This window comes from Rhinolophus sinicus, linkage group LG06 (genome assembly GCF_036562045.2).
Source record: "Rhinolophus sinicus isolate RSC01 linkage group LG06, ASM3656204v1, whole genome shotgun sequence".
Taxonomy (NCBI): domain Eukaryota; kingdom Metazoa; phylum Chordata; class Mammalia; order Chiroptera; family Rhinolophidae; genus Rhinolophus; species Rhinolophus sinicus.
Window position 1 is genome coordinate 144,539,811 of NC_133756.1, and position 24,510 is coordinate 144,564,320.

At 40.7% G+C, this 24,510-nt stretch overlaps 1 pseudogene; it reads left to right on the plus strand.

Moving 5' to 3' along the window:
- Positions 1–14,230: 14,230 nt before the first annotated feature.
- On the plus strand, positions 14,231–14,780 carry LOC109450814 (multifunctional methyltransferase subunit TRM112-like protein; annotated as a pseudogene).
- The last annotated feature ends 9,730 nt before the right edge of the window (positions 14,781–24,510 follow it).

Sequence of the window (24,510 nt, forward strand, 5' to 3'; positions counted from 1 at the left end):
CTCCCCATTATCCCTTTCCTCAGCCCCTGATAACCACTATTCTGTTTTTTGTCTCTGTGAAATTTGACTATTTAGATGCTTCATATGAGTGGGATCATTTCTAGTCATTTTTATGAATAGGTCTCCTTTAAAAAATGTGAATTGAGCCTAACGAACATGAAATTCAGTGTCCTGATTTAACATTACTAACTTTTCATATTGCTACATTCTCAATATAAACACATTTTTAATGGCTGAACATTATCCCATTGAGTGAATGCATCATCCATCATTATTCTTCCATAGTTTCCAATCATTTGCTAGTTTAAAGAATGTTGTGAAAATATTGTTTTATGTAGAATGTTTACCATATTGAGGATTGCTTCCTTTGTGCAGATTCAAGAAATTAATTTCTGGCTTAAAAGGAATGAGAACGCTTTCAGGCTTATGATCTCTGTTACCGAATGGCTAGGAAAAGCATTTCAGGTGGTGCCATTCACAGCTGGGGTGGGCTTCCCTGGGGGCTATAAGTCCTAGGCTCTAAGTTTGTTGATGACTTGTAGGGTCAACTCAAGCTCTGACTATCTGGGAGGGTGGGAAGGGCGGGAAGGGCAGGGGTGCTTTCAAAATTCCTATGTAGGAGAGACTTAGGGATGCTGATTCCTTCATAAAGGGTGACAAGAGTTTTCCTTGATGTGTTTATTTGGGACAATCTGAATGTTTGCTGATGAAGGCACTGGAGAGTCTAAAGCCGCCCCCTCCAAACCACCCTTTGTCTCTTCCACCAGGGCAGAGGCTGACACTAATGACATTTTGAATCTCTCCCAGCTGAGTTTTTATGATTCCAGGGCTCTGCCCCTGTACAGTCCACCAGTTGGACCCAACGACTTCAGCTTTCTCACATCCATACCTCTCTTTTGTTTCATCCCAAATGCCAGAGAAGGATGGGCCCACCTTCTTCCTTCCCAGGAAAGCCCGTGTCGCAATGAGCTCTCCTGTGTGTCTCCCCAGTGCTTTCTTGGTAGCACCATGTGATGACACTGCTCCCGCTGCCCTCAGCTCCTCTTACAACTGTGAGAGATCCCAATCAGCCATGTTCTCCCTGCGGCGCTGTGTGCTCTGTCTGCCCAGCCAAAAAGCCCGGCCTATTTTTACCTATCATTTTGATACTATCTCGGGGTGTAATGGGAATTGAGCTCTCAGTATGGAAATTCTTACTCAGAACACAAAGCATTGAAGAGAGCTTGGAGGCTGAACGCGGGGAGGACTCTTGCCAGAGGCTTCTTGGCAGGGATGGCTCTGGTTTCTTGGATGGCGGTGTGGCCAACAGGTGAATGTTTCCATTGGGAGATATTTCCTGCTTTTTCAGTAGCTATGGGCCATGTTGAACTCTGCCACTTCCTGCCTGCTCTGCACTATTTGATGACTATGCATGTGGACTACTCTGTGGGTTAATTCCCACGGCAGAGCATTCCACAGTTGTTGGTTCTTCTTGTCCCTGTGGATACCTTGGTCTGAATCTCACTGTTTCCCTTGAGATGTTGTCTGGGGTGCTTCAAACGGCTTCACGCCCTTGTGAATGATGACACTCAGACGCCAACCAGATTCTAAGTCAATGGACTCACCTTTGAGAACTACTTGTGTGTGAAAAGTCCTATGATTGTTACCCACACCAGTAATATCAACTGAAAAGTGTTTTCAAAGGACACCCATTTCAATGATACCTAGGGGGAGGTTTGTTTCTTTTCTGATTTTTTTCTCTGTATAGAAAATTCAATGATTTTTAAAAATTAGATTCTATTTTTCCCCCTCTTAATTGTATTTCTCATGTGAGGTTGAGTCTAACACATAGCAAACAATGGATGCACATTTACTAGAGAAAGTCAAGTTTTCATGAAGGTCTGAAAGGGAATACATAATCTCTGTGAAATCCACACCTGATCTTGACCTTTTTCAACTGAGATGTCAGTTATGACAGTGCTCAATAGAAAAAAATCAACTTGTGACTGTTTTTTTTTTTTTTTTTTTTACATTTTAACTATTTTAAACTATTTATTATGCAACTAAAGCATACACAAAAGTTGGCGGAATAACTAATAGATATTTATCTTTAAGCCTCAATAATGGTTGATCCTTGGCCAATTCTGCCTCTTCTGATCCCTCATCCACTCCTTGACTGCAGATTATTTTGAAGCATTATCTTAGACATTGTGTCATTTCACATCTAAGTATTGTGTTATATATCTCTAAAAGATAAGCATTCCCTTTAAAAATATATATCTACTTCCTGGGGTGGCTGGATGGCTCCGTTGGTTAGAGCACAAGTTCTGAACAACAGGATTGCCAGTTCGATTCCCACATGGGATGGTGGGCTGCACCCCCTGCAATTAAGATTGAAAACAGCAACTGGACTTGGAGCTGAGCTGCGCCCTCCACAACTAGATTGAAGGACAACGACTTGGAGCTGATGAGCCCTGGAGAAACACACTGTTTCCCAATAAAATTTTTTTAGAAATGAAGAAAAATTTGAGACATTTTCAGAGAGGATTTAGAAAGGGATGAAACTATATCTTTAATTAAAACATTTATTAGACAACTAATCTATGTTTTTGTTTCTAATATAGGTGTGTTTGTAATAGGAACTCAATTTGTTAGATAAACTTAAAGAGGGGCCATTAAGAAGGAAGGATATGGCATAATTTTTAGTCACTTGTTGAAATCAAGAATTTAATTCTGCAGAACACAATTATTATCATGATTCAGAATTTAGACATTGAAGGTATTTCCCCAGAGGGTAAGCTCAGATCTGATTGATTTAATTTTCCACTTGCCTAGTTATATGTTTAGCCGTGTTAGTTTTGTCCAGATGGGTGGTCTCCAAGCTTTTTTCACTGCGCACTTCTATCAGTAAAGAATTGTGTGTATTCATAATATGAATTATTTATTTATAAGTTGTATATAAATTCTATTATGGTAGTAAAATAAGTATATTATGAAACATATAAAATAGAAACTAAAGGGTGGAATAATAAATAAAAACGAATAGCAGTTCTAATATTTTCTTCATACCCTCAATGGATCCTCTTGTATGTACCCCAATTTGAAGGCTGTGGGAAGCCATATATGTCATAGTGAAGTGTCAGGAGTAGAGCTGCACAGCCCGTGTCCAAAATCCCAGCTCCACCACTCCTTAGCTGTCTATTCTTTGATACTTAACCTTTTTAAATCTGTCTACTTATCTGTAATAGGAGGGTCAGAATAGCTTACACTGTTTTGTAAGGCTTTATCCTTACGCAGTGCCTGGTACATAGTAAGCATTTGATTTATTTTAGCTAATAATAATAATAATACAGTTCTGGAGGGCTGGGCTGTGCCTAGGTTTTTCTTGATTTCATTAATAGAATAGCACAGCACAAAGCACACACATTGGCATTTGATCCAATTGTTGTGGTGTTGATGATGGTGATGCTACAATGGTAGTTACAGGGCTGGTCATGTTGGGTGTGATCAATAGCACATGTCATCACTCACTCAGTTTTATTTGTACTAATGAGAATGGTGACGGTATGATGATGGTTCCAGGGATGGTCATTGTAGGGTTGATGAATACAGCCAGAAGTGGAAACCAGTCCCTACCGGAACTACGTCATCAAACCTGTCCTTGTCTTCCTTAGGAAAGAACCCTCCCCTTAGCCACTCGACAACTATGCTGACTAACTTGTTTGGCCGTGTCTCCTTTCCTGGACTCTCTGTCTTGCTGATCTATTTTGCTGCTGCACCCTGCTCTTGTGTTCCTGTGTCTCTGTCTCTCTGTAAAGCCTTGTGTTGTGTTTGCCTGAACACAGGCCTAGTAGATGGACCAGAGCTCTGCACTGCCGAGCCAACCATCTACTAGTGGCTATTTGGTACTCACTGCAGGGAACGTGCCTGTCAATCCCTGAGGACCACGGGCAGAGTGATAGAAACCTACAGAGTGTGGCCCTTGGTGGCCTTCTGCAAGATGTGGCCCATGTCTTTCCTGTTGTGAGACAGCACAGACATTGTAGGGAACAAACTCATGCATTTGTGCAAAGCTGGGGTGAATGCCCCAGCCTCACCAGGCAGGAGCACGGGGAAGGAACTTGTCCAGTTAATCTGCCACTCAGCTCACAGCTTCTGTTTTCTAAGTGATCTCAGAGGCCTGCTGGGAAGGGCTGAATCCTCAATGGTGTGGGATCCCAAGAAAGCTTTCTCCTTTCCAAAATCAGGACAAAGGAAGGACAGTGTTGTGCTCAGTGGTGCCAAAAGGTAAGGCTGAATTAAAAGAAGAATTTGCCTTACGTTCTTTGTCTGGGGGCTTGTGTTTTTTCCATTTACCTTGTCAACTGGGCTTTAGGGAAGTGTGCCCCACTTTCTCCAGGAGTGGTTCAGATTTTGTATTTTTAAGGAATTCAAGAGTCTGAGGTTGATACTTCCATATAACCACCCCAAATTCTTTTGTTCTAGGTATTGACTTGGGAATTAATCTCTTTAGGAAATTCCAACACAGTAGCATCTCATAACCTTCCCCCCCACCCCATTATTTTGTTCTTTAGATCACTTTGTAGGATATTCTGAAAACAAGCAGTGACATCTAACAATATATACTTATCTCTTTATGTTAATTTTCCAACTAGGATGTTGTCCACATGTCAAAATTACCAGGCTCCAATTCTAGAGAATGGAGTATGTGATTCTATTGAATGAGATTACATGTTCTTAGAATACTAACTATATACAAATTATTCTTGAACACAAAAATATTATTCTATGAATTTGAAATGTTTTATCAGCTCTATACGCGATTCTAAATATTCTTGGGGCTAAAATATACTTATCTAATGATCAAACAGTCATGCTACTCCAAACAATTGGGGATTGCCTTCCAAGTACCTTTCTGGGTGTTTCCTCAGCTGGCTGAGAGACTGCAGTCCAGGAAATGGAGAAATTTCTATTTGTGATTCTGGTGGAATGGACTACATCCTTTCAATGGTCACTCTAATGAGGACTGGTCACAGAGCTTATGTTTAAAGAGAAGTAAGACTAAAAGTCGGGCTGTTGTCTGGTTTGTAAGATGGAGCTTGCATCTGACTTAGCAGCATTGTTTAGGCTAAACATGACAGACTTACCACTCACATTTATCACCTCCCATTCCAAACTCCAACCACCCCCCATGATAGGAAAGGAATAAAAAAGTAGAAACATGTTTATCCACTAATGAATGGATACACAAAATGTGGAATATCCATATAATGGTATATTACTCAGCCATATAAAATGAAGTACTGATATATGCTACAACATGGAGAAACTTTAAAAATGTTACGCTAAGTGAAAGAGGCCAGTCACAAAAGGTCACATACTGTATGATTCTGTTTGAAAAATCCAAAATAGATAAATCCAAAGAAATGGAAAGTAGTTTCCAAGGACTGGGAAGAATGAGAAATAGAGCGACTGTTTAATGAGTATGGTTTTTTTTGCGGAGGTGATGAACATATTCTGGAACTAGACAGAGGTGATGATTGCATGTGAATGTACTAATTGCCAGTGAATTGTACACTTTAAAATGGTTAAAATTGTGTGTTTTATGTTAAGTGAATTTTATCTCAATTTAAAAAAAACGTAGAATATGACAAAGAGAAAGAGAAAGGGGAAGAGTCGACATCATTGGACAAAACTTCTTGGAATACATTTTGGAATATGGCAAACATTTATAGAAATGGCAATTGACTTGCCAGAGTAGAGAAAACAATAACAAGTGACTACTGAGGAATGGGTGTTGGGATGAGGTTCGTACCAATAGAGAAAGAAGCTACTTTATTGGTCAGAACCATAGAAAGGCTTAGGCTTGGAGATATCAGGGGTAGAAGCAATAAACAGGATTTGTTGATATTCAGAATATAGGGGATTTAGATGCTAAGGTCTTTTTTCTCCATGCCAAACAGCTAGGAGACTTTGTTATCTGCCCCTTTCCTCTGCACTGGGAAGACCTAGAGACAGCCAAGTGCAGAGTGAGATTCCTGAAAACAAGCGAGAAAGGCCAGTCTGCAGTTAAAGCCCAGCTCTCCTCCAGAAAGCTCCCAGCCAGGCTTAGATCAGCCCTACACCCTGCCCCAAGTAGGAGGCTGGGATTCCTTCCTGGAGAAACAGACTCATCTAAGAAAAAACACCCAGATCCTTACTTTTGAGAGCTCCCCGGTGAACAGGTAACTCACTTCCTGATCAGCTTCCAGAGAGGCCCACCAGCCAGCAGACCTCACCATGAGCCCAGAGTTTCTCATCTGTTGTGTAGTCATAATTATGGAAAGACAGTATCACTTTTGATGAAAGTTCCAGCAGGAAAGAGAGAATAACATACATAAGGAATAAAAAAATTTGGTAAGGAGCAGAGAAATGTCAGGGGAAAGGAGTAAGTGAAATAATAGAAACATTCATATAATTATTGTCCTTTGGAGAAGTAAAAAAAGGGATTGCATCCCTGAAACAAGTACAAGTTGCCATGGAAACAGATTAATTAGAGCAGAGGAAAGAGCTCCTGGGAATTTAAAACATGAATGACAAAATAAAAATAAAAAATTAAACAGAAAGTTAGAAGATAATGTTGAAACAATAAAACTTTAGATTTCAAAAAACAGTAGTGGAGAATCAACCCAGGAGGTTGTGTGTGACCAAAAAAAGTTTCAGAAGAACAGAGGAAATGGAGGGAGAAATATGATATGAAAAATTTCTTAAACAAATGGCCATGGGTCTCCAGATTGAAAAGACCCACCACGTACCCAGCAAAATGGAGTTTGAAAAGCAAAAGAAAACAAAAACGAAAACAATACATCAAAACCTGTCTCTGTGAAATTTTAGGACAAGAAGATCCTAAAAGCTTCCACAGAGAAAAATGGGTCACATACAAAAGACTTGGACTCAGAATGACATTAGACTTCTTTATTGCAATATCAGATGCTAAAAGAAAAAAAGCAATGCCTTAACATTTCTATGATTTTTAGCTAGGATTCTATATCGAGTTCAACCAAAAGCCTGAGGTGAGGGAAGAATTAGAACATTATTAGACATACAAGGACTCTAAAGTTTACCTCCTGCTCACCCAGTGTCAGAAAGTATTGGAAGATGCACTTGACCAGAACAAGGACATAAATTACAAAAGTAGAAATAGTGGGATCTGGGAAACAGAGATGCCACAGACTACGGGGCACAGCCAAAGGGCTCCCAACAACATGTCCAGGATGACAAGGATGGACAGCTCCAAAGGGGACAGCAGCAGGGGAAGAAGAAAAAAAAAAGGAATATCTGATCAGCTGAAGCATTTGGAAGTAGTATTAAAAAGTATGTAACAGCTATATTGGGACATTTATAAAACATAGTAAAAGTCACAAAGAAAATCAAGCAAATGAAAAGTAAACAAAGCAATGCTTAAATCCTGGAAAAACAATAAAACAAACTTTCAAGAAAGGAAACACAATCATGGCGCACTCCTGGACTAATTGGTGAAAAATAAACACGTCTGTGGTCATTAAAATGCAAACACTGATTATTGGTTTCACCCAACGTTGTGACATTTGAAGGAAGAGGCAGGGACAATGGGGTGTAAGAGCTAAATGTAAATCTTCATTGGCCATGTGTTTAAAATGGACATGTCAAAGAATAGGGCACAGGGACGTGATTTAGCAATATGGATGCAAGTAACCAATGAAAAACCAAAAAAGGTGAAAGTGCCTGCCTCTGGGAATAGGACTTAGGAAGTGATAATGGTGGAACGGGGGCTTGCTGCTTTTGTTTGTTTGTCTTTGTTGTTGTTGTTACTGTAAGTCTTTTAGTACTGTTAAGTCTGGAAATAAAAATATAGATATTCGTCAAAGTGGAAATTAGTTAAACATGTGGAGTGGTGATGGCATGTGTGCCAAGACTGATAGTGGTGACTTCCCTGTATTCATACCCCAGGTAGCACAGACAATTAAAATTGTTGGTGTTTATTGGACATTTACCATGTGCCAGGAACTCTGCATTATTTCAATGAATCTTCACAACAACCCTGTGATGGAGGCTCTTTTACTCTCCTCTGTTACAGATGAGTAAACCCGGAGAAGGAAGTACCTTGCCCGGGGTCTTGCAGCTCATAGGTGTGGAACTAGGATTCAAAGTGGGTCTAGGAGACTCAACAGCCCATGTGCTTAACCTGGAAGTTTTACTACCTTTCTTGTGCATCTTCATTAAGTATTTTTAGTGCCTAATTGTCCATGCCCTGCGCTGGGTACTGTACAGGAGACTTGCACAGGCGCAAAGTACACGGTGACTCTTATACATAGCAACATGTCAGAACTAAGGGAAACATACACATACGACCCACTGCCTCAACGCTGGGACACCGTGAGGGGGTGGCACAGAGAGCACATGGGGCCCTGTAATTTGGGGGGAACTGGATGCTACAGTGCTTTGGGGATGGGGTGCTGGTGGGCAGGAATGTGGGAGAAAGGAAGGGGTTGTTCCGGACCAAACGTAACCCTCAACGTCCAATTCCTCACCAACGAGTTCTGTCCCCTTCTACAAATTCTCTCCAAGCCACACTTTCCGGTTTCTCTTCCTGTTCAAGTTGGATGTTCTTTTGTAGGTTTCAAAAAGTTGATTTTACTTTCCTCTCTTATAAAACCTAAGGGTGGATTTTTTAAAGAACAGAAAAATGCAGAAAAATAAAAGTAAAACAGTCAAACACATTTTGCCACGTCTCCTCCTTTGTTACTTTAAAATGTCTTTTTGTTTACTTAGTTTATCGAGCAAATACGTGTTTATAGCTTAAACATTCAAATAGTACTACAGGCTTAGAACGACTAGCAGTAGTGGGAACTCCCTTCCTTCACAGCTCTGTACTCCAGTTCTTTCGGGTGCTGTTCTGGGTCTTTATATTTCTCAAAAACACGCTTAAATGGCTTTCTTTCTTCCTTCTTTCCTTCCTTTTTTCCTTCCTTCCTTCCTTTCGTATTTATTTATTTATTGAGTTTATTAAGTTTTGCCGTTAAAAATGAGGACTTAGGTTACTTAAAGTGCCCTCCTCCCACTGTGCTCACTCTTGCTACCTATACACATAACCCCCTTCCCCATCCTCCAGGTAGTAATAGCTGACTTACCATTTGGGGGTAAGTCAGAGGTCAGTGTTTATATAACATCTATAGAAATAGTGTTTACAGCTGAGCCACATAATGTGTTCGGAGTATATATATATTCTTTCTTTTACTGCTCTTCATCCTCCACTCTCATCCTCCACCTCACCCTGGCATTCACAATTACCTCTTTTTCCCTTTGTTTCGTTTTCTGAATATCTGCTCTCAATTTTTCTCCTCTTTTCTCCAAGTCTTCTCTCAATAAGATCCTCCCATCAGAGAGCCTATCAGCTCTGTTCCCTTTTCCCCTGTTGACGTATCTCCCAGGACACCAATACTGAGTGTCCTTGTCTGGCATGAGGCCACTGCCCATGCCCAACAAGTACCAGTCAACAGCACTGTCTTAATAATACCTTAGCCTCAACACCCAAGGTTTACGTTGCATTAATCACTTAATAAAGAAACCTTCACAAGTGCTAATTACTAGCCTAGTCTTCATACTAGGCCCACTTAAAGAGCTGCTATTTTAGAAGCTGTACTGCGTATAGTCACTCAACAAGCATTTATTAAGTGTCTACCATATATAAGACACCCTGCTAGGGCTTTAACATGGCTTATCTGATTTAATGCTCGTGGCAATCCCGTGAAGTGGGCATTATTGCCCTTTGTAAATGAGGAAACAGTTTCAGAGTAGAAAGCTTGTCTAGCTATTCATGTAGCACATTTGCTGAGCACCTATTATGTGCTAGGTGATGAGGGTCCTGCAGGGGACAGACATGCATGTCCCCGCCCTCTTGAAGAGTCTGGTCTAGCCAAGGACGGCAGACATCAAACACATGATTTTACAAACAGTTTATTAAATACATTTGAGACAGTGCCACGAAAAAAAGTATGAGAAGCTATGTCCTAGTTTAGGGGATCAGAGATGGTTTTCCGGAGGCAATGCATTAGATCTGTAAGGTTAGGAAGAGTTAGCCAGAGGAACGGAGGTGTAAGGAAGGGAGGGAGGGAGGAAGAGCGCGAGCAAAGGCTCAGAGGCAGGAAGGGGCTTTGTGGAAGTGAGGAACTTCCACAAAGTGGAAGAAAGGCAGATGTGACCAGAGCAAAGAGGGTGTGCCATAAAGCACGACAGGGACCAGGTCAGGAAGTGCACCTTGAAGGGTTTATGTGCTCTGTTAAGGAACATACACGTTATCTTTGAGGACAAAAGGAGGCAATGAAATGAAATGATGAGATTTCTCTTGTAAAAACTCCTTCTGGTTGTTGTGGGCACCTACATTGGCGGGAACAAGAGCGGACGTGGGGAAAGATAGAGACGGCTGCCCCAGACATCACCACCATGACTGCTGCTTGTGTTAGAGGGGTGCTGGGGGGGACGAGGAAAAGTGGAGGGATCCAGGAGGTATTTGTCAAGAGAGGTCACTCAAGGTCACATGGAGCTGAGCCGGGGTCAGAAGTTGGCTCTTTCTGATACACAAAAGTTGCTGCTTTCTCTGTGCAAGGGTGAGCAGGGAGCCCGCACGTTTTCTCTCCCAGTGCAGTGGCTGGGGAGGCAAAGTTATTACCAATAATGATGAGGAATCCCTTTCTTCCCTATGCAATGATGGAGCCCCTACGTTATGCTGTGCAATGTGTCAGTCATTCGGGATAGAAACAGAAAACATAGTCACTGCCTTTAAGAGCACACAGCCTAACAAAGTCAGGAGGAATGCAAACAGGGTCCTAAACCAAAACTAAACATGAGGAAGTTGCAGAAGCTCTAGAATTGTATACATTTCTTAGGGTTCTAATTCCAGGGCTACAGCTCTTGACTGTTTGACTACCCAATCCCCATGTCTTTAATGGTCCTGGAACGAGGTTGCATTTTCCTAAATAGACTTAAAATGACATCACTCTCAGACTGGCCTGATTCTCTGTCCTGGCCAAACATTCTACCCTCAGGAATAATAGTAACACATTTGAAATTATTTTATTATTTTTTTCCAGTCCAAATGTTCTCCCAAATAATTCACCTTTATGAATTTATTGGTCAATGTTGAAAAACCTTCTCATTGATGAACTTCTTGGTCATGGGGGCAGAAGCTATGCAGTTCAAGAATATGACCATTATGACCTAAATTTTCTGCATCATTCTTAGTTTCCATGTGTAACAACCATTGTTAGAACATGTACCCCATTTTGGTTTGAAAATAGGATCTACCTCCCAGGAGGGTAGGTAGGGAATTCAGGGTGTGTGTCTCCAATGGAAACTCGGGGGTGCACTTTGAAAAGGAGGGTGTGGGATCCCGCAGACCTCATGGCTTCTAGACTAGGGAATCTCTTGTGGATGCCTTGGGAACTTGGGCTGTGTTCCTTGGGGACCCTCTCTGAGCTGCTATATGGATGGGACCGGGGTGAAAAGGAGGAAATAACAAATGTTGCTTCTGGTACATGATTTGTTTTCAAAGATTGTAAAACCCTGTGTTCTCTGGTCCAAGCCTTGACAAAACAGTTTCACAAGTTAATAGTTAATAAGTAAGAAGAAAGTGAATCAACAAAGCTGTATGTTGGGCCTTCCATCATTTGTCACTGACACGAGCAATTTTGTTGCTGAATTAAATGATAGTTTTCAAATATTGGAAGTTTTGGTGCTCATTTTTTTGTGCTATCACAATGTATTTATTGCTTATAGATACATTTTAAAATTTAATCTGCATTATTAACATTTCTCCATCACTGTTTTGAAAATCTTGATCAGGGATCAAACTGTGGTCCCTGGGCCAAATCTGGTACCCTCCCCTGTTTTTGTAACTAAAGTTTATTGGCACACAGTCTACCCCTTGGTTTTCAATCTTGCCTACGGCAAGCTTTGCACAACTGCAGAGATGAGGAGGTTAGATAGAGACTGTGTGGATGCAAAACAAAATATTTACTATCTGGCCCTTTACAGAATAAAGTATGCCAACCCCAGGTCAACAAAACAATAAATGAAGCCTTGATCTGTAGTGTTTGATTTGTAGTGTTTGCTGATTTGTAGTGTTTGGGGGAAACCAAGAATTTGGATATGGACATGCCTTAGATCTTGAAGTGTTGAGTAGACAGCTGCATATATGAGTCTGGAATGCAGAGGGAGACGCTGGGTGGGGGGTATAAGTTTAGGAATCATCAATAGATAAATGACATTTAAAGGCATGAGGTTAGATTATCCCTCCTATAGAGGGAGTTAGATATGGAAGAGAAAAGTCCGAGGTCTGGGTTTTGGGTCCTGATGTTTAGAAGTGAGGATGCAGCAAAGGTGATCCTGTATTTTTAAAATGAGAAGGCACAAAGATCCCTCATTGTTAAGGAATTTGCAGAAGGGTTAGTTGAAATGATTCAGGTTGTGATTAGATGAAAAGCCCTCTTCATAATCCCGTGGACCCAGGCTGGTGGCCGTGCCTGTAGTGAGGACTCACGTCATGTCACTCTTTCTCAGAGGAGAGATTGTGATATTTGGCAAAATTTGCCCACCTCAATTTTAAATTAAAACGTATGTCATATGGCTTTCCAGTGCGTTCTGTAGTCAAGCAAATAACAACAGGATGTGATAGCCACAGAAACACTGGGTGCTTCTGTAGTTGTCAGGCTAGAAGAACAAGAAGTGAGTGAATAGTATCTTGCTACTCCCCAATGGAGAAACCATGGAGAGCTGTGTCACAAGCACTTAGCACTTCACCTGGCCCATCATAGATTCAATATTAGGTTTCTTCCCTTCTTTCAAGTCTCAGTGTTGTCGTTGGCAGCTGTGTGACCTCAGGAAAATTGCTTAACTTCTCTGAGCCTCTATTTCCTTTTCAGTCATGACTAATTATTCCCACCATAGGGCGTTTGTAAAGATTAAATAATTTTAAATAGCTTAAAGCATGCAGTGAACTGAAAAGTGATATGCAAATCTAAGAGGTGGAAATGACTGGCCTGTCATAAGATGGCTCAATTTCCACAATAATGGATTTTCACACATTGAATAAATAATCAGGATTTCTATATATGCCTCAATGCACTTACTATTTTCAGGACCCAAGCATTCCAAATAAACACAAAGGAACCCCCACTATTATGTTCTATATTTCTTGCTCGCCTAGAGAGTTAGGAGAATGAACCAACCTATCAAACCCCATCATAATGACTGGTTCCTGAGTTGGAAATATAAAACTTAACACGGAATTCTCGGTTTCCAAATCCATCCATGCTGTTTCTCACTGGTGTCTGATCTGCCTTCTCTCTATGCCAGTTGTCAGCTGGAAACTCCCCTGGTCTTCCTCCTCTGCCTCCCTTGAAGTTCAAAAAAGCAAGAGGGAACATGCAGGATGAAAATGATCCTGACTGCACTAGCCTCGATTATTAAGCCATTTTAGCTAATGTAAGGGGTGAGTCCGTTTGGGGTCTAGCCTTGACATTCACAAACCATCTCTGTACAACATTTCCATTACTCAGTAAAGAAATTCTATCCAAGCTCTAAGGATCCTTCTAGCTCTTTGTCTATGGGATACTGTGACTTAACCTTTTTGGAAACTAGAAGACCATCCCTCTCAGTCTAGTTATTTCAATATCGTTCCCCTAGGTGGCGATGTTTCCTTAAACCCAGACCAAGTTTTCACTGTGGGTGGCAGAGGACTCAAATTTTATTACCAGGTTTTTCTCCACTGAATGTTCAAAAGAATGTTTCTCCAAAGCCTGTGAAGGAAAGAAGGTACTTTCCTTTTTAACACCTTGGGCAGTTTATGCTGGAAACCAACAGGGCCCTTGTTTAGTGATTTCTCCTGTCTGCAGGGATTGGGAACCCTAATTGGAATTTTGTCTTCTGTGGTTACATACAAGGGGAGCTGGGAGCTGTTGGAACTGGTGGGCCCTAGGGAGGCTTAGGGGGCAGTGGAGATATAACCTAGCCCTGGGCCTGCATGAGCCCTGCGAAACTCCACCCAGAGAGGGGCATCAGATGCCAAGTTTTTGCAGGCCACGCAGGACTAGGAGTTGCTGGATGCATGCATGAGCAAAGACGGCCCTTGCAGAACCAGACTGCTCTACTCATGAAAATCAGAGATGCAAGAGAGCAGCATGCAGTTCTGAGCTCGTCTCATGCAGATAGAGAAACTGAGGCCCAGAGCCAGTCAGTTCTCCAGATTCTACCTCCTTGCTAAAATATTACTTTTTGGCAAGAGAGCGTTGCAGCGACATGAAGCTCCTTACCCACAACCTGCCGAGCTCGCATATGCGAGGTTGGCTTCCCCGGGCGCCTCCAGGCCACCGAGGTCCGCATCAACAATGTGGAATTCGACCCGGTCTTCGTGACGTGTATGATACCCAAGATTGAGTGGGAGATGCTTCTGGAAGTGGCTGATCACTTGCGTCTGATCCAGGTGCCCAAAGAGCTGATTCAGGCGAATGAGCAAGATGAGACAATTCTGAGGAAGATCCACCCCGTGCTGCTGGAGGTGGAAGTGTCGGAGGGCACCCTGCAATCTCCGGAGTCTGCACGTATGTTCCCCGTCAGCCGCGGGATCCCCAACACGCTGCTGAGTGCGGAGGAAACTGAGACTTAATCGAGCCAGGCTCCAGTCTTTCATTCTGTGACCGTGCAGCTTCGTTGGTGTACATACTGTTTGTTACTTTTGTCACGTGCATTCCCAATTCTTGACGCAGTGACACACTACACACAGTGTTCTTGAGCTCGGTATATTTATTTTTTCTCATTGAAGGTTCAAAACCATACATACATACATACATACGTACATACATACATACATAAATAACTTTTCACTTAAACATTTCAAATAGACTTTTCCAATGTCTCAGCTAGCACATCTTGTTTAGTTAGCCTGCCGGCCTCCAGGCCTGCCAATCCCCTGCAAGTATGCACTGGATAAGACTCCAACAGCTGACCGATTTGTTCAAAGACATCAAACAGAAGATCCACCCAGTAGGGGAGGTCATTTAATGTATATGTTTATTAACCTATATAACAAATCTCATAGTTGGATTTGCTGGTTTGGCTTTTTTTATTTTTTATTTTTTTTACATTTAAAAAGAATAATGACGAGCATTTATTTAGTGTTTCCTATGGACCAGGCTCTGTGTTAAGCACTCGACATCATTATATCATATAGCAATCCTCCTAACAAAGCTGTGAAGTAGCTATTACTAACCAGTTATTATAGAGGCTCAGAGAGGTTAAGTAACTCACCCAAGGTCACACAGCTGGAAGGAGCAGAGCCAGCATTCACACCCTGATTTGCCTAACTCCAGTTTTGATCTTTTAGCTTCCACATTGTGTTTCATGACACTCTTTCATTTATAGGATCTGATATAGAAATGTATTGGAGTCTCTTACTAAAGCACCAGTCACTCTCTCATCCTTTTCTTGTTGTGACATGAAGGCTCAGTGACAATGAGCCAGCTAAGAGCCTAGAGACTTGGCGATGTCAGTGTCACACCTACAGGCTGCTCAGAACATGGACACATGCGGTGACGAGAGATGCTCCTGAAAGCTGTCAGCACCAGAATCCCAGAAACAATTAGAATCTGTGTTTGGAAGTTTTTCCTATTACCTGTAAAGGTAAGGATAACTGGCAGCCCTGGGGCCTGAGGAAACAATGTAATAATGGAAGCAGAATAATGAGCGCCTTCGGTGCCTTGCACTGAGCCAAGCGTTTTATATGTATCATTTCATTTGGGCCTCATGACAGTGTTGCCGCAGGGACTACTCTGTCCCCACTTCACAGGGGACATTGTCTCAAATGCAGCAAGTTGTCCTAAAGAAACTGGTGCCAGACACAAATGGTCTTCAGAAATCATTGTTCCTGATTTTCCTCACAACAGTGTGAAATTGAAATATCTTATTAAGAGGTAGATGAATAACAGTCAGTGCCCAGAGCAGTAGATACTGTCACAGAAGAAGAGACGAGGATTTCCAGTCTGACAGATTTGAATTCCCAGTTCAACTCCATCCCCTTCTCCCTGTGGGTCCTCGGGCAAATTACCTAACTTCTTCTGCGTCTCAATTTCCTCATCTTTGAAAATGGGATAATATATACATCCCAGGGTGGCTGTGAGTATTAAATGAGATCATGTACGTAAAGGGCCTGGCATAGTTTTTGCAACAAAGTAAGTGTTCAGTAAATGCTAATGATGGTGATGAAAATGGTTGCCCTTAGTGCCGTCCCAGCAAGCTGCCCACCCAGGTCCTTCTTGGTGATCATTGTGAGCCACGTTAGTATCTCTGAACCCATTTAAAGCCCATTTATCTTGAAGGCCCTGCCATGTCTGCTGTTGACAGCTCATTTATCTCTGGGATGACCCGTATACTCCATGTCCCCATTCTATTTTTTTTTAAATTATTTATTTAATTTTAATTAAATGTATTGGGTGATATTGGTTAATAACATTACATAAATTTCACATGTACAACTTTATAACATGACATCTGTGTATGCATATATATATATATATATATATATATATATATATATTTTTTTTTTTTTTTTTTTTTATTATTTATTATTATTATTTTTTTTTTTTCCCCCCCCGGACTCCAGAATTTAGGAGGTGAATTCTCAGGGTTTAAGGAACCATGGTCTATGACGAGTTTACTACCCATGCCCAGTAAACGTTCAATCAATAATTAAGAGCCAATAAAAATTACAAAAACCAAGAGTAAAAATAAGTATCTTTATATGCATTTTAGATCTTAAGTTTATATTCACACTGCTAAGAGTCAAGCATGTGTCTAATAAAGATTTTACAAAGGGGCCTGGAGTGGTGTGACCAAAGGAAGAGGGAGGCCCCAGTTCCAGGTCCAGCACCTGGGGGAGGCCAGATGGACAGCCGCCCAGGACAGGGCCAGTGGCCTCACATCTCCTGGTCTGAGAAACATCATGGAAGACACTCGAGTCTAAAGGTATTTCTTATCAGAGAAAAGAGACCAGAGATGGAAGAGAGAAAAAGGAGGAGACTTCCCACACGGACCTCCCTCCTGGAATGGAGACTGTGAATCTACAACAGAAAGTCTTCTAAAAAGTGACATCAGGCTGTCTTGAGGATGTTTTAGAAGCTAAATGAAAAAGAGCCATAGGAAAGGCCACAAGGACCATCAAATCCCACCTCTGCCCACCTGCCACTTTGTCTAAATTCCATCATTAGGATTTCTTTTCTTTGGGTTAACAAACAAGTAAGAGGAAGGTCTGGAAAATTCTTATTCTATGTCTTCAACTTTTAGATTGCCTCTTCTTGATTATAATCATACTCAAAAGCAAACAACTTATTGTTTTTTCTCTCTCTTATTACAAAAGAGATCCATATTCATCACAGAATATTTGGAAAAAAGAGATAAGCAAAATTTAGAAAATAAATTCAGCCCATGATGCAATCACCCAGCGATAGCTAGTATTAAAATTTAAGTATTCCCTTCTGCTATTTTCTTTTTCAACAAAACATTTTTTTTCTTGGGAAATTTAATACAACACAATTTAACTACCTTTTCTTTTAGAGTTAACAATTTTTGTTTCTTATTTAGAAAATCTTTTTCTGCGTCATGAAGAATTCTCCCATATTTTCTTCTAAAAGCTTTATATAGTATTGTCTTTCAAATAAGGTTAAGAATCCACCTGAAATTGATTTCTGTCTATGGCATGAGGTAGGGACAAGTTTTATTTTTTCCCCCCAAATAAATATCCAGTTGTACCAAGACCATTTCTCCCCTACTTACTACTCTACAATTTTACTTTTTGTTGAAAAATCAATTGTCTGCATATAGGTGCCTCTCTCTCTGGGTACTCTTGTGTTCCATTGGTTTATGTTTGTTGGACGAGATATGATGGGCTATTTTGTTTTGGGTAACAAGCAACTCCAACATCTCCTGGCTTAACATAATAAAGTTATTTTTTCTTCACTAGCAGGTCACTCATGATGCAGGAGATGTGTCAGGGCAACTGTCCTTCATGAAGTAAGGTGTCTGCACCATTGCGAGCACTCTCCATCCAGAGAAAAGAGACTGGAAATAGCCCATGAGGTTTTCACTGACTCAGCATGAAAATGTCACCCATCGTTCACTTCCTCTTACAGCCCATTTGCCAGAACCAGTCAGAGAGTTATACTTACCAGCAAGGGGCCGTGAAGTGCCATCTGCCATGTGCCTGGAAGGGGAGGATAACTAGATATTGAGAAACACTAGTGATATCTACCTCCATCTCTATTCTTGAATGAAAATGACAGTCTTAATTACTTTACTTTTATTAGTAAGACTCCGTACCTGGTAGAGCAAGTCCTCTAACCCAGTGTTTCCTCTTCAAGAAGGTTCCTTGGTCCTTGGCAATTCCATATAAATTTTAGAAAGTGTTTGTTAAGTTCTTAAAAAATTCTGTTGAGACTTTTATTGAATCCATAACTCAATTTAGGGGGAACTGACATATAAAATATTGAGTGTTACAATTCATTAACATAGAATTGCTCTCACATTTAACCCACATCTTTAATGTGTCTCCATAATGTTTTATAGTGTTTTGCACAGAGGTCTTGCACATCTTTTGTTAGATTTTTCTGTGGGTTTTTGATATTTTTTAAATCTAGTGTAAATGTTATCCTTAATTGTTAAATAAAAGTTTGTGGATGGTGTATAGAAATTTAGCTCAGCTATCAGCGTTGACTTTATATCCAGCAACCTTGTGAAACTTTCTTAATTCAAAAATAATCTGCAGATTCCCATGGATTTTCTATATGGATAATAATATAATCCATAAATAATGACAATTTTATTTATTCCTTTCTGATCCTTATGCCTTTTATTTCTTTCTCTTGCCTTACCCATGTCCTTGCCTTGCCTCCAGGACACTGTCATAATGGATGTCCTTATTTTGTTCACAGTCTCAAAGGGAACACTTTCAAAGTGTCACTTTTAAATACATCAGTTGTTATAGGTTTCATTGTCGATACTCTTTTCCAGATTACTTCTTTTTAGTTTCTAAGATTTTAAATAAAAAGTGGATGTTGAATTTTAGCAAGGGCTTCTTTCTGCATATATTGAGATGACTATATGATTTTTTCCCCCACTTTGATCTGTTAAGATGGCAAATTACATTGATTTTCTGATGTTAAAGCAACATTTACAGTTGCATCCTGGAATAAGACAGATTTGGACATGATGTGTTTTCCTTTTTTTTTTTTTTTTAAAGATTTTATTGGGGAAGGGGAACAGGACTTTTTATTGGGGAACAGTGTGTACTTCCAGGACTTTTTTCCAAGTCAAGTTGTTGTCCTTTCAGTCTTAGTTGTGGAGGGTGCCATTCAGCTTCAAGTTGTTGTCCTTTCAGTCTTAGTTGTGGAGAGTGCCATTCAGCTTCAAGTTGTTGTCCTTTCAGTCTTAGTTGTGGAGGGCGCAGCTCAGCTCCAGGTCCAGTTGCCGTTGCTAGTTGCAGGGGGTGCAGCCCACCATCCCTTGCGGGACTCGAGGAATCGAACCAGCAACCTTGTGGTTGAGAGCCCACTGGCCCATGTGGGAATCGGACTAGCAGCCTTCAGAGTTAGGAGCACGGAGCTCCAACCACCTGAGCCACCGGGCCGGCCCATTCCTTTTTATATATTGCTCCCCTTGGCTTGTTCATATTTTCTTTAGAATTCTTACATGAGTAAAATTGGCCTGTAATTTTCTTTCTCCTACTGTTCTTGTTGGATTCTGGTATCAAGATTACTCAAGCTTTATAAAATATAATGGGTAGTGTTCTTACTTTTTTTAATTTTCTGGAAGAGTTTGTATAAGGTTGTCATTATATTTTCTTTAAATATTTCATAAAATTTGTTTGAAGCCATCAAAGACATTTTATACATGAAAAGTTTATCTTTAATTAAAAACAATTATTTTAATAGCTATGGGGTTATTCAGATTTCTAGATTTCTTTTTTTGTTAGTTTTGGTAAGTACTGTTTTTCTAGGAATTTGTCTAGTTCATCTAAATTTTCAAATTTATTGACATAGAATTATTTATAATATCCTCATATTATTTTGCCAATGTCTGCAATATATGTAATGATGCTCTCTTTTTTCAACACTGACATTAATTATTTGTGCCTTCCCCCTTTATTTTCTTGATCTGTCTCAGCAAAGGTTGATCAATTTTATTAGTCATTTCAAAGAACCAAATTTTGAAAAATATGATATATATGAAAGTTGTTAACAGGGTAGATTCTAAGAGTTCTCATCACAAGGAGAACATTTTTTTTCTTTTTTCTTTTCTTTTCTTTTTTATTGTATCTATATGAAATGATGGATGTTAGCTAAACATATTGTGGTAATCATTTCACAATATATGTAAATCAAACCATCATGCTGTCTGCCTCAAACTTATACAGTGATGTATGTCAATTATTTCTTAATAAAACTGGAAAAAAACACATTTTTACCTTTTTAATACTGTCTATTGTATTTTTCTGTTTATTAATTTTTGCTTTTGTAAAAAATTTTCTTTCTTCCATATTTTTGGGAGATTATTTTGCTGTTCTTTTTCTAACTTCTCCTTCTAGGAATTCTAAAAAATTATATTAAACCTACTCATTGTATTCTTTTTATATTTGTATTTTCCATTATTTTGTCTCTTTCTGCTCCATTCTGGGTAACTTCTTCTGATCTATCTTTCAGTTCACTAATTCTTCCTCTACCTGTGTTGAATTTGTTGTTAAACACATACGTGAGTTTTTCACTTTGGTTATTGGGTTTTTAAATATTAGAATTCCAGAATTTCTATTTGATTCTTTCCTTAAATTTATTATGCTTTTATTTCAGTGGACAGCTAATATATTTTGTTTTTATCTCTTTGAGCACGATAAGCACTGTTTTACAGTCTTTATGTAAATATCATCTCTTTCATTAATCTTTCCAAGTTTCTCATGGTAGGAGTGGCTCTGAGCAGCAAAGACTCTTTCATGCTCCTATAGTCTTTTCATGACATCTATTATTTTCTTATCTCATTATTTAGATATTTTTCTCCCCTACTAGACTAACAGTTCAAGGTTCATCACATAAATTCTGTTTTGTTCATCACTGTGTCCGTCATAGTACCTAGGAGAGTTCCACCCAAGATACGAAGATGTTATAAATCATTGAATGGATTTAGTCTTACATACACTTACCTGTCTACCTACCTACCAATATTTCACTTAGTTTTGCCTTTTGGCTTCTTCCCTAACTTCACTTACTGTTCCCCAACTACTGGCTCTGTGCTGTTTTCTAAATAAGGAAATGTGCTCTAGCCTCAGGGACTTCCTTTCGTCGGAATGCTCTTACCCCAGATATCTCTCTTATTTCCTGATCTCATTCACATCTGTTTTCAAATATCACTTGTGTAGAGACATCTTCTCTGACTACCTTGTCAGTAATTGCACTTGCTCTCCCCTCTGTAATTCTCTGTCTCCTCACCTTGCTTTATATTGCTTCATAGCACTTATCACCAAATGACAGTATATTGTACATGTATCTGTTTGTTAATTATCTGTCTCCAGCAGTAGTTTATAAGTTCTATGGGGGCAAGGATTATGTATTTTGTTCACCACAATTATCTCCAGGGCCTAGAACAATGTCTCGCACAGAGTAGGCCCTCAAGATATATTTATTGATCTAAGAGCTGTGATGACCACTTTATATAAAATTTTAAAAGAACTATTTTTCCTCCAGCAGTTTTATTGTCTCCAGTTTACTGATGAGTGGACTGAGGCTCAGAGAGATTATTTAACATGGCTAAGGGCACACAGCTAGTGAGTGATTGACCTGGGATTTGAACTCAGGCCTTTGTCTTCTAAAGCTAGTTGGGGCAGGCTCATAGATGTGACAAATGTCTACTGAGATGTGCATATACAATTAAGTGAGGCAGGTTGGGGTCCAACAGTTGTCGGGAAGGACAAAGAGAGACGTGGATGATATCTGAACACATGAGCGAGCACTAGACATTTTCTTACAGGTCAGCAGCCCTCTCTGCACCCTTTGAACGATCATCCTGACCTGAGAATCCCCCATCCCTGCTCCTGCCTTGCTCTGTCTCTATCTGGCTGTTTCATTAGCCTGGCTGATCCAAACAGCAGTGTCAACAGAATGGTGACTGGGCATGTATAGCAATGTATTAGAAAAAAAAAAAAAATAGCAGTTCAGATGACGTAAGGTCATGCAGAGGTCAAGCGCCCTGTGCTCGCACACTTGCCCATTCATGTTACTAAGTTTTTAAACATTTGTGATAAGAGCAAGAGTTGGGCTCCTCCCCTTGGGGCCTCCCTGGCTGGATTAATGCAGACATCTGCTGCTTCAGGCTCTGATTGGTTCCTACTGGTTTGGGGCAAAACCAGAAGTTGCTGAGCCAAGTGAAAGGGTAGAAGAGCTTCCAAGAGAGCCTGGGAAAAATGGAGAAGGACAATCAAGAGACCACTGATGGCCTCACCTGCCACCTATCACCTGGCAGTTTAGAAGAGGGGTTGCCATTCACCTGCCCCTTTGTAGCTCACTGGCATCTCATTCAGTAACGAGCAGAAGAAAATGCCGACCTTTTGGAGAACAGGAATCGGTTGCTCACACAGAACCAGTCAGCATATAATTGTCCTCGTGATTGTTTGGAGATGAAGTGGGCTCCATCCTGGGAAGGGGGACGTGGACAGACAAGAGCCCTGCTTGTAGTGAAGCAGATCTCCATTGGAATTTGAGTCACAAGTGGGTGACCCAGAGGCAGTTATTCAATTGGATTCTCAGATTTTCTCATGTGTAAAATGGAAACTACAACAGCTACGTCACAGGGTTGCTGTGAAGAGTAAATGGAGTCACGCACATGCAGTTTTTGAGACTACACCTGACACATAGTAGGATATTGTAAGTGGTACCGCTTAGGGGATGGAAGCCTGAGGAGCTGGGCCTTTACTTGATTGGCCAGAAACCAGCCGTCCATCACCTTGCTGATCCCACCCCATGTAATTCTGACTTTGAGAAACAGTGCTCTAGGATTTACAGAAGGCTGAGGAAGCCTGCTTGACTTAAATGCAAAATATTCTTCTAAAGCCCAAAATAGAAATGAATACTCTCTCAAGTCCTTTGGGTGTGCAATTTGCATAGTTATAGCACCTTTTCATCAAGTGCAAATGAGACCCAAATGAATCCTTGTTTTGACCCATAAAGAATGTCTTCTGGTGGTAAGAGGTGGGGAGAGAGAGAAGGGCCTCGATGTCATAGGGAAATTACCAGCAGCCCACAAAGCACCTGGATTCTAGCTTTTGGTCTGTAGTTCACTAGTGGTGCAACTTGGGCCTATCACTCTAGCATCTCTAGATCTGTTCCCTCTTCTATAGAATGACAGTGGTCACCCCTGCCCTGTCTATGTTTCAGGGATACCGTGGGCTTAAGGGAAATGAACAGGCTTTGCAAAGGGCAAACAGCTTGATGAGCATGGAAGACAAAGTGTTAGAATATTGACTGGACTGGAAAGTCGAATCCAGTTACCTCCTGTGTCAGCTGGAGTCTAACCAGGAAAGTAGAAAGGAACTCACTTATTTTCTTTTTTCTTTTTCTTTTTTCAAGTTTATTGGGGGTGACAATTGTTAGTAAAGTTACATAGATTTCAGGTACACGATTTTGTAATATGTTATCTATATATCACATTGTGTGTTCACCACCCAGAGTCAGTTCTCTTTCCATCACCAATAGTTTAGTGGTTACCAGAGGGTAAGGTGGGAGGGGGATGGTAAATGAGGATAAAGGTGGAGCTACCAGGGTCCCTGATGGATTTGTCTGGAAGAAGCTGGCGCCACGGAAGAAGTGTAGTGGCTCTAGTGGGAAGAAATAACCTGTCTTCTCACCTCTTCTCTTCAGTCTCCTGCAGGTGCTGCCACTGGCTGAACCCAGGCTGAAGCTGGCAGACGCTGGAGCCTGAAAAACCCTTGCAGCCTCAGGCATCAGACCTGGAGGAAGAGTGCAGAGAGAGAGGGGACTGAGAGGGGCAAGGGGTAGGGAATGGATCTGAGAACAAACAGGCCAGAACAAGTACATCTTCTGATCTTCTGTCTGGACACAGGCCTACCCACAGATCTTTGTTCACTGAACACGTCTTGGAGTTAAGAAAGCTACCCTATTCCATCCTGTACGCCAGTCAGCACTTAACGACTCAACTCAGAATTAAAAAATGCAACAAAGACTAACATTCTAGGTCAGATCGTTACCTCCACAGTGACCAAGATTCATGAGAAAAGAGATGGCATAGGATCAAGTTTTTATTCGAACCTTTGATCAATATTATTTTTCCTTGTCCACAGAAGCAGGGAAGTTAGTATGTGCAGGGAATTTGGCCAACCTTCGCCTGAACCTTACCTAGTTTCACACCAGTCCAATAATTAATCAGATATCCTAAGTTTTATAGTTGTCCTATCTGCCTTGCCTATAT